Raw genomic sequence first — 14,256 nt, 5'->3', positions numbered from 1 at the left:
GATCAAGAGAGACACTCAAGTGTTTTAGTACTATATCTCTTGACACAATGATGAAACTAATCATGGCCTCTAAACCTTCAAGTTGCAAACTGGACCCTATTCCAACTAAACTACTGAAAGAGCTGCTTCCTGTGCTTGGCCCTCCTATGTTGAACATAATAAACGGCTCTCTATCCAAACTCACTAAAAGAAGCAGTAATAAGGCCTCTCTTGAAAAAGCCAAACCTTGACCCAGAAAATATAAAAAACTATCGGCCTATATCGAATCTTCCATTCCTCTCAAAATTTTTAGAAAAAGCGGTTGCGCAGCATCTCACTGCCTTCCTGAAGACAAACAATGTATATGAAATGCTTTAGTCTGGTTTTAGACCCCATCATAGCACTGAGACTGCACTTGTGAATGTGTTAAATTACCTTTTAACGGCGTCAGACCGAGGCTCTGCATCTGTCCTCGTGCTCCTAGACCTTAGTGCTGCTTTTGATACCATCGATCACCACATTCTTTTGGAGAGATTGGAAACCCAAATTGGTCTACACGGACAAGTTCTGGCCTGGTTTAAATCTTATCTGTCGGAAAGATATCAGTTTGTCTCTGTGAATGGTTTGTCCTCTGACAAATCAACTGTACATTTCGGTGTTCCTCGAGGTTCCGTTTTAGGACCACTATTGTTTTCACTATATATTTTACCTCTTGGGGATGTCATTCGAAAACATAATGTTAACTTTCACTGCTATGCGGATGACACACAACTGTACATTTCAATGAAACATGGTGAAGTCCCAAAATTGCCCTCGCTAGAAGCCTGTGTTTCAGACATAAGGAAGTGGATGGCTGCAAACTTTCTACTTTTAAACTTGGACAAAACAGAGATGCTTGTTCTAGGTCCCAAGAAACAAAGAGATCTTCTGTTGAATCTGACAATTAATCTTGATGGTTGTACAGTCGTCTCTGTGAAGGACCTCAGAGTTCATCTGGACCCTGATCTCTCTTTTGACGAACATATCAAGACTGTTTCAAGGACAGCTTTTTTACATCTACGTAACATTGCAAAAATCTGAAACGTCTGTCCAAAAATGAAGCAGAAAAATTAATCCATGCTTTTGTTACTTCTAGGCTAGACTCCTGCAATGCTCTACTTTCCAGCTACCCGGACAAAGCACCAAATAAACTATTGCTAAATTAGTGCTAAATACGGCTGCTAGAATCCTGACTAGAACCAAAAAAATGTATCATATTACTCCAGTGCTAGCCTCCCTACACTGGCTTCCTGTTAAGGCAAGGGCTAATTTCAAGGTGTTACTGCTAACCTACAAAGCATTACATGGGCTTGCGCCAACCTATCTTTCTGATTTGGTCCTGCCGTACATATCTACATGTACGCTACGTTCACAAGACGCGGGCCTCCTAATTGTCCCTAGAATTTCTAAGCAAACAGCTGGTGGCAGAAATTTCTCCTATAGAGCTCCATTTTTATCGAATGGTTTGCCTACCCATGTGAGAGACGCAGACTCGGTCTCAACCTTTAAGTCTTTACTGAAGACTCATCTCTTCAATGGGTCCTATGATTGAGTGTAGTCTGGCCCAGGAGTGTGAAGGTGAACGGAAAGGCTCTGGAGCAACAAACCACCCTTGCTGTCTCTACCTGTCCGGTTCTCCTCTCTCCACTGGGATTCTCTGCCTCTAACCCTATTCCAGGGGCTGAGTCACTGGCTTACTGGTGCTCTTTCATGCCGTCCCTAGGAGGGGTGCGTCACTTGAGTGGGTTGAGTCACTGACGTGATCTTCCTGTCTGGGTTGGCGCCCCCCCTTGGGTTGTGCCGTGGCGGAGATCTTTGTGGGCTATACTCGGCCTTGTCTCAGGATGGTAAGTTGGTGGTTGAGGCTTACCCTCTAGTGGTGTGGGGGCTGTGCTTTGGCAAAGTGGGTGGGGTTATATCCTTCCTGTTTGGCCCTGTCTCGGGGTATCATCGGATGGGGCCACAGTGTCTCCTGAGCCCTCCTGTCTCAGCCTCCAGTATTTATGCTGCAGTAGTTTATGTGTCGGGGGGCTATGGTCAGTTTGTTATATCTGGAGTACTTCTCCTGTCTTATCCGGTGTCCTGTGTGAATTTAAGTATGCTCTCTCTAATTCTCTCTTTCTCTCTTTCTCTCTTTCTCTAGGAGGACCTGAGCCCTAGGACCATGCCTCAGGACTACCTGGCATGATGACTCCTTGCTGTCCCCAGTCCACCTGGCCGTGCTGCTGCTCCATTTTCAACTGTTCTGCCTGCGGCTATGGAATCCTGACCTGTTCACCGGACGTGCTACCTGTCCCAGACCTGCTGTTTTCAACTCTCTAGAGACAGCAGGAGTGGTAGAGATACTCTTAATGAACGGCTATGAAAAGCCAACTGACATTTACTCCTGAGGTGCTGACTTGCTGCACCCTCGACAACTACTGTGATTATTATTATTTGACCATGCTGGTCATTTATGAACATTTGAACATCTTGGCCATGTTCTGTTATAATCTCCACCCACCACAGCCAGAAGAAGACTGGCCACCCCTCATAGCCTGGTTCCTCTCTAGGTTTCTTCCTAGGTTTTGGCCTTTCTAGGGAGATTTTCCTAGCCACCGTGCTTCTACACCTGCTTTGCTTGCTGTTTGGAGTTTTAGGCTGGGTTTCTGTACAGCACTTTGAGATATCAGCTGATGTACGAAGGGATATATAAATACATTTGATTTGATTTGATTTGATGTATTGATCACATCTTCACTAATGCTACAGAAATGTGCTTGAAAATAGTATCCAGATCCATCAGATGTGGTGATCACATTGCAATAGCCATATCTAGGAAAACCAAAGTTCCAAAGGCTGGGCCTAATATAGTGTGTAAGAGGTCATACAATAAGTTTTGTAGTGATTCCTATGTTGTTGATGTAAAGAATATCTCTTGGTTGTGGTGTGTAATGAGGAGCAAACAGACACGGCACTTGACACATTTATAAAATTGCTTATTCCATTTGCTAATAAGCATGCACCCATTAAGAAAATGACTGTAATAACTGTTAAATCTCCGTGGATTGATGAGAAAACTTTTGGAACAAATTGTGTTCAACCAGATACAATGCTATTTTACAGTAAACAAATTGACAACAAACTTTCAGCATGCTTATAGAAAAGGACATTCAATAAGCACAGCACTTACACAAATGATTGATAATAAAATATTGAGGGAGCTGTTTTGTTAGATTTCAGTGCGGCCTTTGACATTATCGATCATAGTCTGCTGCTGGCAAAACTTGTTATGTTATGTTATGGCTTTACACGGCCTGCTACAGTATATTGTGGATAAAGAGTTACCTGTCTAACAGAATACTGAGGGTGTTCTTTAATGGAAGCCTCTCCAACATAATCCAGGTAGAATTAGGAATTCCTCAAGGCAGCTGTCTAGGCCCATGACTTTTTTCAATCTTTATTATTATTATTTTTATACATTTTTTACCCCTTTTTCTCCCCAATTTCGTGATATCCAATTGGTAGTTACAGTCTTGTCTCATCGCTGCAACTCCCGTAAGGACTCGGGAGAGGCGAAAGTCGAGAGCCGTGCGTCCTCCAAAACACAACCCAACCAGAGGAATGAGGAAACACCGTACACCTGGCGACGGGGTCAGCGTGCATTGCACCTCACTAAACCATTCACTAAACCCTAAACCTCAACTAAATATTGTAATAAGTAATGTGGAAATTGAGCAAGTTGAGGTGACTAAACTGCTTGGAGTTACCCTGGATCGTAATCTGTCATGGTCAAAACATTTTGATACAACAGTAGCGAAGATGGGGAGAAGTATGTCCATGATAAGGTGCTGCTCTACCTTCTTGACAGCACTGTTTTGTCACACCTGGACTACTGTTCAGTCGTGTGGTCAGGTGCCACAAAAAAGGATTTAGGAAATTGCAATTGGTTCAGCACAGAATGTAGCAAAATGTGGGAAAAGTTAAGGGGTCTGAATATTTTCCGAAGGCACTGTATAACTACGATAGCACGTGTACGCGGCATAGGTGGTAAAGCTAGCTAGCATTTTCCTCTCATAGAGACCAATAGTAATGGCGAATGTTATAGGCATTAACTACACCATGGGTCATTGGCCAAAGCATATGGGTAAATTAATGGGACTGTGTTAAACATTAATGGGGAAATAATGTGGTTTTGAGATAAACTGTGAAAGTAAGGTCTGAGGTTCTCACAGGTTTAGGAGATTTTATACATTATCTTCTATGAGATAATCTCATAGATAATCTGTTTCAAAAGAAGCACATAAAGCACAAAAAAATGTAATAATGAATTAAGGTCATGTTAACTGACTGATATTATATCATAGAACAAAATGTATAGCATCTTCTCAGCCTATGTTAACCCCAGACCTTATTTTTGCAGTTTATCTCAAAACCTCATTCTTCCCCATTAATTTCCCCAATAGGAATGGCTAAACGAACCATAGGTAACTCATTTCTGTTTCTTTAGGACTTCAAGCTGGTGACACCACTTCTGGGTGACAGCCTAGCGTTTTTCTTGCTTCTTATTAGCTATTTTTATTTTATTTTGGTTTTCTTGCACAAAACACCAATATACTTACAGGAAGTACGCAAACAAACAAACAAATAAGAATAACATATGGTACAGATGTAGGATCTTAATTTGAGCCAGTTTGCTTAAGCAGTGTCAAAATAAACAAATGCCTTAAAAGACATAGAAGTGTTGACTGTTTTTCAGCTTTCTCACTTGAATATTGGACAATGATCTTAATATACTGCTTGAACTTCTTATAGAAAACATGGAAGAGTGTTTCTTTTTGTGAATTTACAGTTCTGAATATGCAATGTGCCTCTCACATTCTCCTCATGTGTAGCCAAATTGAAAAAAATGTCATGATGTTTATGTCTCTTAATTTGTCCTAGTCCTACTTCCGGCAGATGGGGCTAATATTCCTTACGTGATTTACCATTGGTGTCCTGCATTTATCTGCACAGCCGGAAACACACTTGTGTCCCCTGGCGACCGGTTCGTACATAAAGCATCCTCAATTCAGGCTGCAAAGGCATCCATTTCCTCCTTAACTAGCTTTAATGGTGTCCCTCTGGGGAAAACAACAGGAAAAATATGCATGCTGTCTTAATAAAACACAATTTTCCACTATAGGAGTATATAGCCAGTTGGGCTGACTGTGTCAACACCTAGAGGTTATACAACATCAGGAAGAACAATGCCCAACTATCCTGTTGGTAAAGGTTTCTAGTGTGCAAATGTTCAATGTAAATCTTAAAATAGTGGCATAGCTACCATTGTTAATATACGTTTTAGGAATTGAATGACGATTTTGAAACATTTATTGACCATTGCCAGGGACTTAGTTAGCTGCTAGCCCATGTCAGCTACCGTTTTTTAGCTCTTTTTTTTAGCCCATGTATTTTGTTGTAATGTTTGAGTCACTCAAATATCACATTAATACACATTAGAAGTGGGAAAATGTATAGAATTGCAAGAACATTTGCTTTAAAACAGCACAATTTTCTCTGCACAACACGACAAACCATGTAAAATTACAAGAAATAAGCTTTAAACCTGCAAAATAGTATTTCCTCCAACAAGAGGGGTGTGAACAGTTTGTGTCATGAACACTGCTTGTACCCATAGAAATAGATGTGACGCGAGCGCAGGGAGGGGTCGTTCTAGACAAGTATGCTCATACCATCTATTGGCTTATTTGGCCATCTGGAGTGCAGGTAATTGTTTTAGAAGCTTTATGAAATGGGATAGTTTGTTATCCCCTATCTCCAGTGACGAGAACCTTATAATGATGACATAGCACGTCATGTTTCATTTCTAGGAAGGAGTATCCCTTTAAACAAATATGATCTATTATATTTACATTTTTGACAAGATTGCAGAGTAACCGCTCTAACAATGGAAATACATGTCCTCAATGATTGAAGGCAGGCGAGATCATGTGGGACCATTCTAGCCAATGAGAGGGCAGATAAGCATGTGAACAACATGCACAACTAATGTTAACCGACATTTCTTTAGTATTAACCGGCCTTAAGTCGTTTTTCTCAAAGTTACCGAAATGCCACGTGCATCCATTTACATCAGTACATTTGTAACAGCCTAAACATTACGAAACTTCTATTAAATCAAATAAGCCATATTTGAATTGACACTCTCTCATAGAACTCCATTCAAAAAAGTGCTTATCTAATGCAGACACATTTTTGGGCGGAGTAAATCCTCTCGTTTCACCGCGTCCTCTCTGCTTTAAATAGTTATTGTTATGTGTCGGGGAATTGAATTTGAATGCTTTGAATATGAATCTGTTAAATCTGTTGAAGACAGTCAACTAAAAAATGTCAATAGAATTATTCTATTTCTGTGTCACATCTAGAAGATGTAAATAAAATGTTAATATTTCCTTCAACATTCCATGTTGTGTCCATATTTTTTTCTGATAAGGGAGGCATGTCCATAGATGGGTAAATAGAAATAACAGAACATTGACTGCACACATTTTAATCATTTAGCAGACGCTCTTATCCAGAGCAGTTAGAGATAAGTGCCTTGCTCAAGGGCACATCAACAGAGTTTTCAAGTAGTCGGTTCAGGGATTCAAACCAACAACCTTTCCGTTACTGGCCCAACTCTGTTAACCACGACATCCTGCTAGTGTTATAGCTCAGAGTGGCAAACTGCAGTTAATTACCATGAAGTGCTTAGCTATTAATGCTTTATGAAAGGGAAAATAGATTAGACTTTACTTTGACTGCATATAACTCATGAATAGACCTTTCATGTGTGTGTTATAGACCAGTATGACAAACGTAATTGAGATGTGCAGTAGAACTGTTACAAAGAGTTAAGACATGACCCTCAACTGCACAATTTCATCCATAAAATGTACCCTGACGATTCAACCCTGTGGGTATCTTGATGCACAATTGACCTCAGTGAGACGAAGAAGGTAAGTCAAGGGCTTATAACATAATTTAAAAAATGTGGTTTGGCCTTTAGGTACACTACAGTTCAAAAGTTTGGGGTCACTTAGAAATGTCCTTGTTTTTGAAAGAAAAGCACATTCTTTTGTCCATTAAAATAACATAAAATTGATCAGAAATACAGTGTAGACATTGTTAATGTTGTAAATAACTTTTGTAGCTGGAAATTTACCTTTTTTTATAGAATATCGATATAGGCGAACAGAGGCCCGTTACCAGCAACCATCACTCCTGTGTTCCAATGGCACATTGTGTTAGCTAATCCAAGTTTATGATTTTAAAAAGCTAATCTTTAGAAAACCCTTTTGCAATTATGTTAGCACAGCTGAAAACTGTTGTTCTGATTAAAGAAGCAATTAAACTGGCCTTCTTCAGAAAGGTTGAGTGTCTGGAGCATCAGCATTTGTGGGTTCGATTACAGTGCCTTGCAAAGGTATTCACCCCCTTGGCGTTTTTCCTATTTGGTTGCATTACAACCTGTCATTTAAATAGATTTTTATTTGGATTTCATGTAATGGATATACACAAAAGAGTCCAAGTTGGTGACGTGAAATTTAAAAAAAAACTACTTGGCTAAAATAATTCACAAAAAAACAAAAACAGAAAAGTGGTGTGTGCATATGTACGTATTCACCCCCTTTGCCATGAAGCCCCTAAATAAGATCTGGTGCAACCAATTACCTGCAGAAGTCACATAGTTAACTAATGTCCACCTGTATGCAATTTAAGCGTCACATGTTCTGTCACATGATCTCAGTATATATACACCTGTTCTGAAAGGCCCCAGAGTCTGCAACACCACAAAGCAAGGGGCATCACCAAGCAAGCGGCACCATGAAGACAAAGGAGCTCTCCAAACAGGTCAGGGACAAAGTTGTGAAGAAGTACAGATCAGGGTTGGGTTCTAAAAAAACATCAGAAACTTAGAACATCCCACGGAGCACCATAAATCCATTATTAAAAAATAAATCCATTATTAAAAACCTTCCAGAAGAGGGCCGCCCACCTAAACTCACGGACCAGGCAAGGAGGGAATTAATCAGAGTTGCAAAGCTTCGCAGCGGAGATTGGAGTATCTGTCCAAAGGACTACTTTAAGCCGTACACACAACACAGAGCTTGGCTTTATGGAAGAGTTGACTGAAAAAAATAAGCAAACATGTTTGATGTTTACCAAAAGGCATGTGGGAGACTCCCCAAACATATGGAAGGAGGTACTCTGGTCAGATGAGACTAAAATTTAGCTTTTTGGCCATCTAGGAAAATGTTATGTCTGGCGCAAACCTAACACCTCTCATCACCCCGAGAACACCATCCCTACAGTGAAGCATTGTGGTGGCAGCATCATGCTGTGAGGATGTTTTTCATCGGCAGGGACTGAAAAACTGGTAAGAATTGAAGGAATGATGGATGGCGCTAAATACAAGGAAATTCTTGAGGGAAACCTGTTTCAGTCTTCTAGAGATTTGAGACTGAGACAGAGGTTCACCTTTCAGCAGGACAATGACACAAGGCATACTGCTAAAGCAACACTTGGGTGGTTCAAGGGGAAACATTTAAATGTCTTGGAATGGCCTAGTCAAAGCCCAGATCTCAATCCAATTGAGAATCTGTGGTATGACTTAAAGATTGCTGTACACCAGTGGAACCCATCCAACTTGAAGGAGCTGGAGCAGTTTTGCCTTGATGAAAAGGCAAAAATCCCAGTGGATAGATGTGCCAAGCTTATAGACACATACTCCAAGAGACTTGCAGCTGTAATTGCTGCAAAAGGTGGCTCTACAAAGTATTGACTTTGGGGGGATGAAAAGTTATGCACGCTCAAGTTTTCAGTTTTTGTGTCTAATTTCTTGTTTGTCCACAATAAAATATATTTTGCATATTCAAAGTGGTTGGCATGTTGTGTAAATCAAATGAAACAAACCTCCCAAAACTCTATTTTAATTCCAGGTTGTAAGACAACAAAATAGGAAAAATGCCAAGGGGGTGAATACTTCACAAGCCACTGTACAGGTTCAAAATGGTCAGAAACAAATACCTTTCTTCTGAAACTTTTCAGTCTATTCTTGTACTGAGAAATGAAGGGTATTCCATGCGAGAAATTGCCAAGAAACTGAAGATCTCGTACAACGCTGGGTACTACTCCCGTCACAGAACAGCGCACACTGGCCCTAACCAGTGTAGAAAGAGGAGTGGGAGACCCCGGTGCACAACTGAGCAAGAGGACAAGTACATTAGTGTCTAGTTTGAGAAACAGATGCCTCACAAGTCCTCAACTGGCAGCGTCATTAAATAAACTCTGCAAAAAAATAAATGTTCTCTCACTGTCAACTGCGTACATTTTCAGCAAACTTAACATAACTAAATATTTGAATGACCATAACAAGATTCAACAACTCAGACATAAACTGAGCAAGTTCAACAGACATGTGGCTAACAGAAATGGAATAATGTGTCCCTGAACAAAGGGAGGGTCCGAATCTAAAGTAACAGTCAGTATCTGGTGTGGCACCAGCTGCATTAAGTACTGCAGTGCATCTCCTCATCATGGACTGCACCAGATTTGCCAGTTCTTGCTATGAGATGTTACCCCACTCTTCCACTGTGGCATCTGCAAGTTCCCGGACATTTCTGGGGGGAATGGCCCTAGCCCTCACCCTCCGATCCAACAGGTCCCAGACGTGCTCAATAGGAATGAGATCCGGGCTCTTCGCTGGCCATGGAAGAACACTGACATTCCTGTCTTGCAGGAAATCACACACAGAACGAGCAGTATGGGCATTGTCATGCTGGAGGGTCATGTCAGGATGAGCCTGCAGGAAGGGTACCACATGAGGGAGGAGGATGTCTTCCCTGTAATGCACAGCGTTGAGATTGCCTGCAATGACAACAAGCTCAGTCCGATGATGCTGTGACACATCGCCCCAGACCATGACGGACCCTCCACCTCCAAATCGATCCTGCTCCAGAGTACAGGCCTCGGTGTAACGCTCATTCCTATGACGATAAACGTGAATCCGACCATCACCCCTGGTGAGACAAAACCGAGACTCGTCAGTGAAGAGCACTTTTTGCCAGTCCTGTCTGGTCCAGCGACGATGGGTTTGTGCCCATAGGCGACCTTGTTGCCGGTGATGTCTGGTGAGGACCTGCCTTACAACATGCCTACAAGCCCTCAGTCCAGCCTCTCTCAGCCTATTGAGTACAGTCTGAGCACTGATGGAGGGATTGTGCATTCCTGGTGTAACACGGGCAGTTGTTGTTGCTATCCTGTACCTGTCCCGCAGGTGTGATGTTCGGATGTATCGATCCTGTGCAGGTGTTGTTACACGTGGTCTGCCACTGCGAGAATGATCGGCTGTCCATTCTGTCTCCCTGTAGCGCTGTTGTAGGCGTCTCACAGTACGGACATTGCAATTTATTTCCCTGGCCACATCTGCAGTCCTCATGCCTCCTTGCAGCATGCCTAAGGCATGTTCAGGCAGATGAGCATGGACCCTGGGCATCTTTCTTTTGGTGTTTTTCAGAGTCAGTAGAAAGGCCTAAGTGTCCTAAGTTTTCATAACTGTGACCTTAATTGCTTACTGTGTGTAAACTGTTAGTGTCTTAACAACTGTTCCACAGGTGCATGTTTATTAATTGTTTACAATGAAGATCTGTGATTTTTATGAATTTTCTTTGAAAGACAGGGTCCTGAAAAAGGGACGTTTATTTTATTGCTGAGTTTAGTATCCGCTAAACATTAGTCTCAACGTCAACCGTGAAGAGGCGATGCTGGCCTTCTAGATGCTGGCCTTCACTATATGACCAAATGTATGTGGACAGCTCGTTGAACATCTCATTCCAAAGTTATGGGCATTAATATGGAGTTGGTCCCCCTTTTGCTTCTATAACAGCCTCCACTCTTCTGTGAAGGCTTTTCGCTTTCTACTAGATGTTGGAACATTGCTTGCTTCCGTTCAGCCGCAAGAGCATTAGTGAGGTCGGCCAGTGATGTTGGGCGATTAGGCCTGGCTCGCAGTCGGCGTTCCAATTCATCCCAATGGTGTTCGATGGGGTTGAGGTCAGGGCTCTGTGAAGGCCAGTCAAGTTTCTCCACACCGATCTCGACAAACCAATTCTGTATGGACCTCGCTTTGTCCACAGGGTTATTGTCATGCTTAAACAGGAATGGGCTTTTCCCAAACTGTTGCCCAAAAGTTAAAAGCACAAAGTCATCTAGAATAACATTGTATGCTCTAGCGTTAAGATTTCCCTACACCGGAACTAAGGGGCATACCGTGAAAAACAGCCCCAGACCATTATTCCTCCTCCACCAAACTTTACAGTTTGGCATCTTCCAGACCTAGATTTGTCTGTCAGACCTCTCCAGAGTCTTTACACCACTCCAGCCGACACTTCGCATTGCTGAAGCTCCCGTTGAACAATTATTGTGCTGACGTTGCGTCCAGAAGCAGTTTGGAACACAGTATTTAGTGTTGCAAACAAGGACATATGATTTCTATGCGCTACGCGCTTCAGCACTCGGGGGTCCCGTTCTGTGAGATTGTGTGGCCTACGAATTCACGGCTGACCTGTGTGCTCTATTTTATACAACTTTCAGCAACAGATGTGGCTGAAGTAGCTGAATCCACTCATTTGAATGGGTGTCCACATACTTTTGCATATAGAGTGTAATGCCTTCCATCCTAGACACATTTCCTCATCTGCTTGCATGCGCCTCCTCTATCAAGGTGTTTTAGTACTTCCCTTATGAACTATGCTTTTCCGCACGCAAAGTATGTCACAGATCAATATAGTCTACCAATCGAGGAGGCTATTCTCATTGATTAACATTATTTAAGGAAATGCAGCGCAGCAAGATTTCAATTTACATAATGTGTACATAAACTTTTCAATTGACATTATATCCTTGTCTTCCTTTCCGTTGTGGCTGGCAAAGTGACATTCTTGATCTGCAGCTCCAAATTTACCGTAAATATCACTATCACAGTAGCCAGTAAGCTTGCAAACTAATCAACAATGCAAGCAACTTTTCCTCTAAAATTAAATTAGCTAGCTACACTCTTGAATAATGCAAAGCCATATTACACTCTTGAATAATGCAACAATTCACAAGCCTGTGCAAACAAGTAAGAGGTTTATTTTCTTGTTCCTACACACATTGAGCTTGCAAGACAATAATACAGCTAGATAGCTATGCTGGCTAGTAACATTAGCATATCAAACATGAACGTTTAGCTACCCCTCTCACACGAATATACAAGTACAGTTTCAGTGTATTAAAGTTACTTTAGAACAAACTAGGCTTCATTTGATCAATACCATGAAGTCATTATAATGTGGTAAACGTTAATTGCAAATGAAAACATTGATACCCTGGTGAGTGGTTTCCACTAACTTCTAGACCCACAAAGTCAGATTCTACAGCCACAAAGTGAAAATTGGAAGACTTTTAAATATATTTTTTTTAGCTTTTTTGTCTTCATTTAAGGTTAGGGTTAGGCATAAGTAATTAGTATAGTAATTAATGTAGTGTTTTTTCGTGTGTGTTTTTGTGGATTGTAGTATTTTGGCAGACATTAGTAAACTGTGGTATTTACTGTAGTGTTTTGGCAGACATTACTGTAGTATTTACTATAGTGTTTGAGATCGGTAGCCCTAAGCTACTGCTTATGTAGCTTATGCCTGAAGCTGGCCCTACCTTTAAATAGGTAAGGAGACTTGGGCTTGTAGGGATAGCTCAGGGCTTCCAGACCTTTTCTACCCCTCTTGTCAGTGGCTGTCTAGTCTAGGGTGAGGTTTGTGGCAAGGGATAAGGTGGGGTTTCGGGGGGGGAGTTGGAGTTCTCTTTTTGTCATCTGCAACTTGATTTTAATCAAACTTAAATTGGATAATTGAATGTAAAGAAGAAAAATAAAGAAGAAAACGTGAAAAAGGAGGGAGGGGTTCGGTAGGGGATACAAACCCGGTTTAGGGTAAGGTTTAGGGGGTAGGGTTAGGAATAGGATACAGACCTGGTTTAGGGTAACGGTTTGGGTTGGGGGAGGGATTTAATATCTTTATTAGAAATAGAAAATATGGCCTCCCGAGTGGCGCAGCGGTCTAAGGCACTGCTGTGGTCTAAAGCACTGCTGTGGTTTAAGGCACTGCTGTGGTCTAAGGCAATGCTGTGGTCTAAGGCACTGCTGTGGTCTAAGGCACCGCTGCGGTCTAAGGCACCGCTGCGGTCTAAGGCACCGCTGCGGTCTAAGGCACCGCTGCGGTCTAAGGCACCGCTGCGGTCTAAGGCACCGCTGTGGTCTAAGGCAATGCTGTTGTCTAAGGCAATGCTGTGGTCTAATGCACTCCTGTGGTCTAAGGCACTGCTGTGGTCTAAGGCACTGCTGCGGTCTAAGGCACTGCTGCGGTCTAAGGCACTGCTGTGGTCTAAGGCAATGCTGTGGTCTAAGGCACTGCTGTGGTCTAAGGCAATGCTGTGGTCTAAGGCACTGCTGTGGTCTAAGGCAATGCTGTGGTCTAAGGCACTGCAGCGGTCTAAGGCAATGCTGTGGTCTAAGGCACTGCTGTGGTCTAAGGCAATGCTGTGGTCTAAGGCAATGCTGTGGTCTAAGGCACTGCTAGAGGCATCACTACAGATCCGGGTTCAATCGTGGGCTGTATCACATCTGGCTGTGAGTCCCATACCGAGGTGCACAATTGGCCCAGCGTCGTCCAGGTTAGTGGAGGGTTTGACCGGGGGTGCTTTATTTGGCTCAACGCGCTCTAGAGATTCCTTGTGGCGGGCCGGGCGCCTGCAGGCTGACCTCAGTCGTCAGGTGAACGGTGTTTCCTCCAACACATTGGTCCGGCTGGCGTCCGGATTAAGCAGGAGGACACATGACTCAACCATTGCCTCCCGAGCCCGTTGGGGAGTTGCAGTAATGAGACAAGACTGAAAATGGGGAGAAAAAGAGGGTAAAATACCAAAAAATAAATAGGGGATGCTCTTCAGGATGCTGAGAGGGTGCGGTGCTCTGTGATTGTGAGTAGTTGGTTGAGTGGTTGTGGATGTTGTTGATCTTGATTGTGTTTGTGTTTCCACTGTTCAACAGGATTACACACAGGTCTTCTCCCGAGCAGCAACACAGCTGGTACACTGCGGTTCGGAACTCAGGTCAGTATTCGGGTAAGTATTGGTGTAGGTTTTCCTGTTTAAGGCTTTTCTGACTAGGTATGCATGTTT

Source organism: Oncorhynchus mykiss, chromosome 6 (genome assembly GCF_013265735.2).
Source record: "Oncorhynchus mykiss isolate Arlee chromosome 6, USDA_OmykA_1.1, whole genome shotgun sequence".
Lineage (NCBI taxonomy): Eukaryota > Metazoa > Chordata > Actinopteri > Salmoniformes > Salmonidae > Oncorhynchus > Oncorhynchus mykiss.
The sequence above is the reverse complement of the archived record's forward strand: the minus strand, read 5'-3'. Positions refer to the sequence as shown.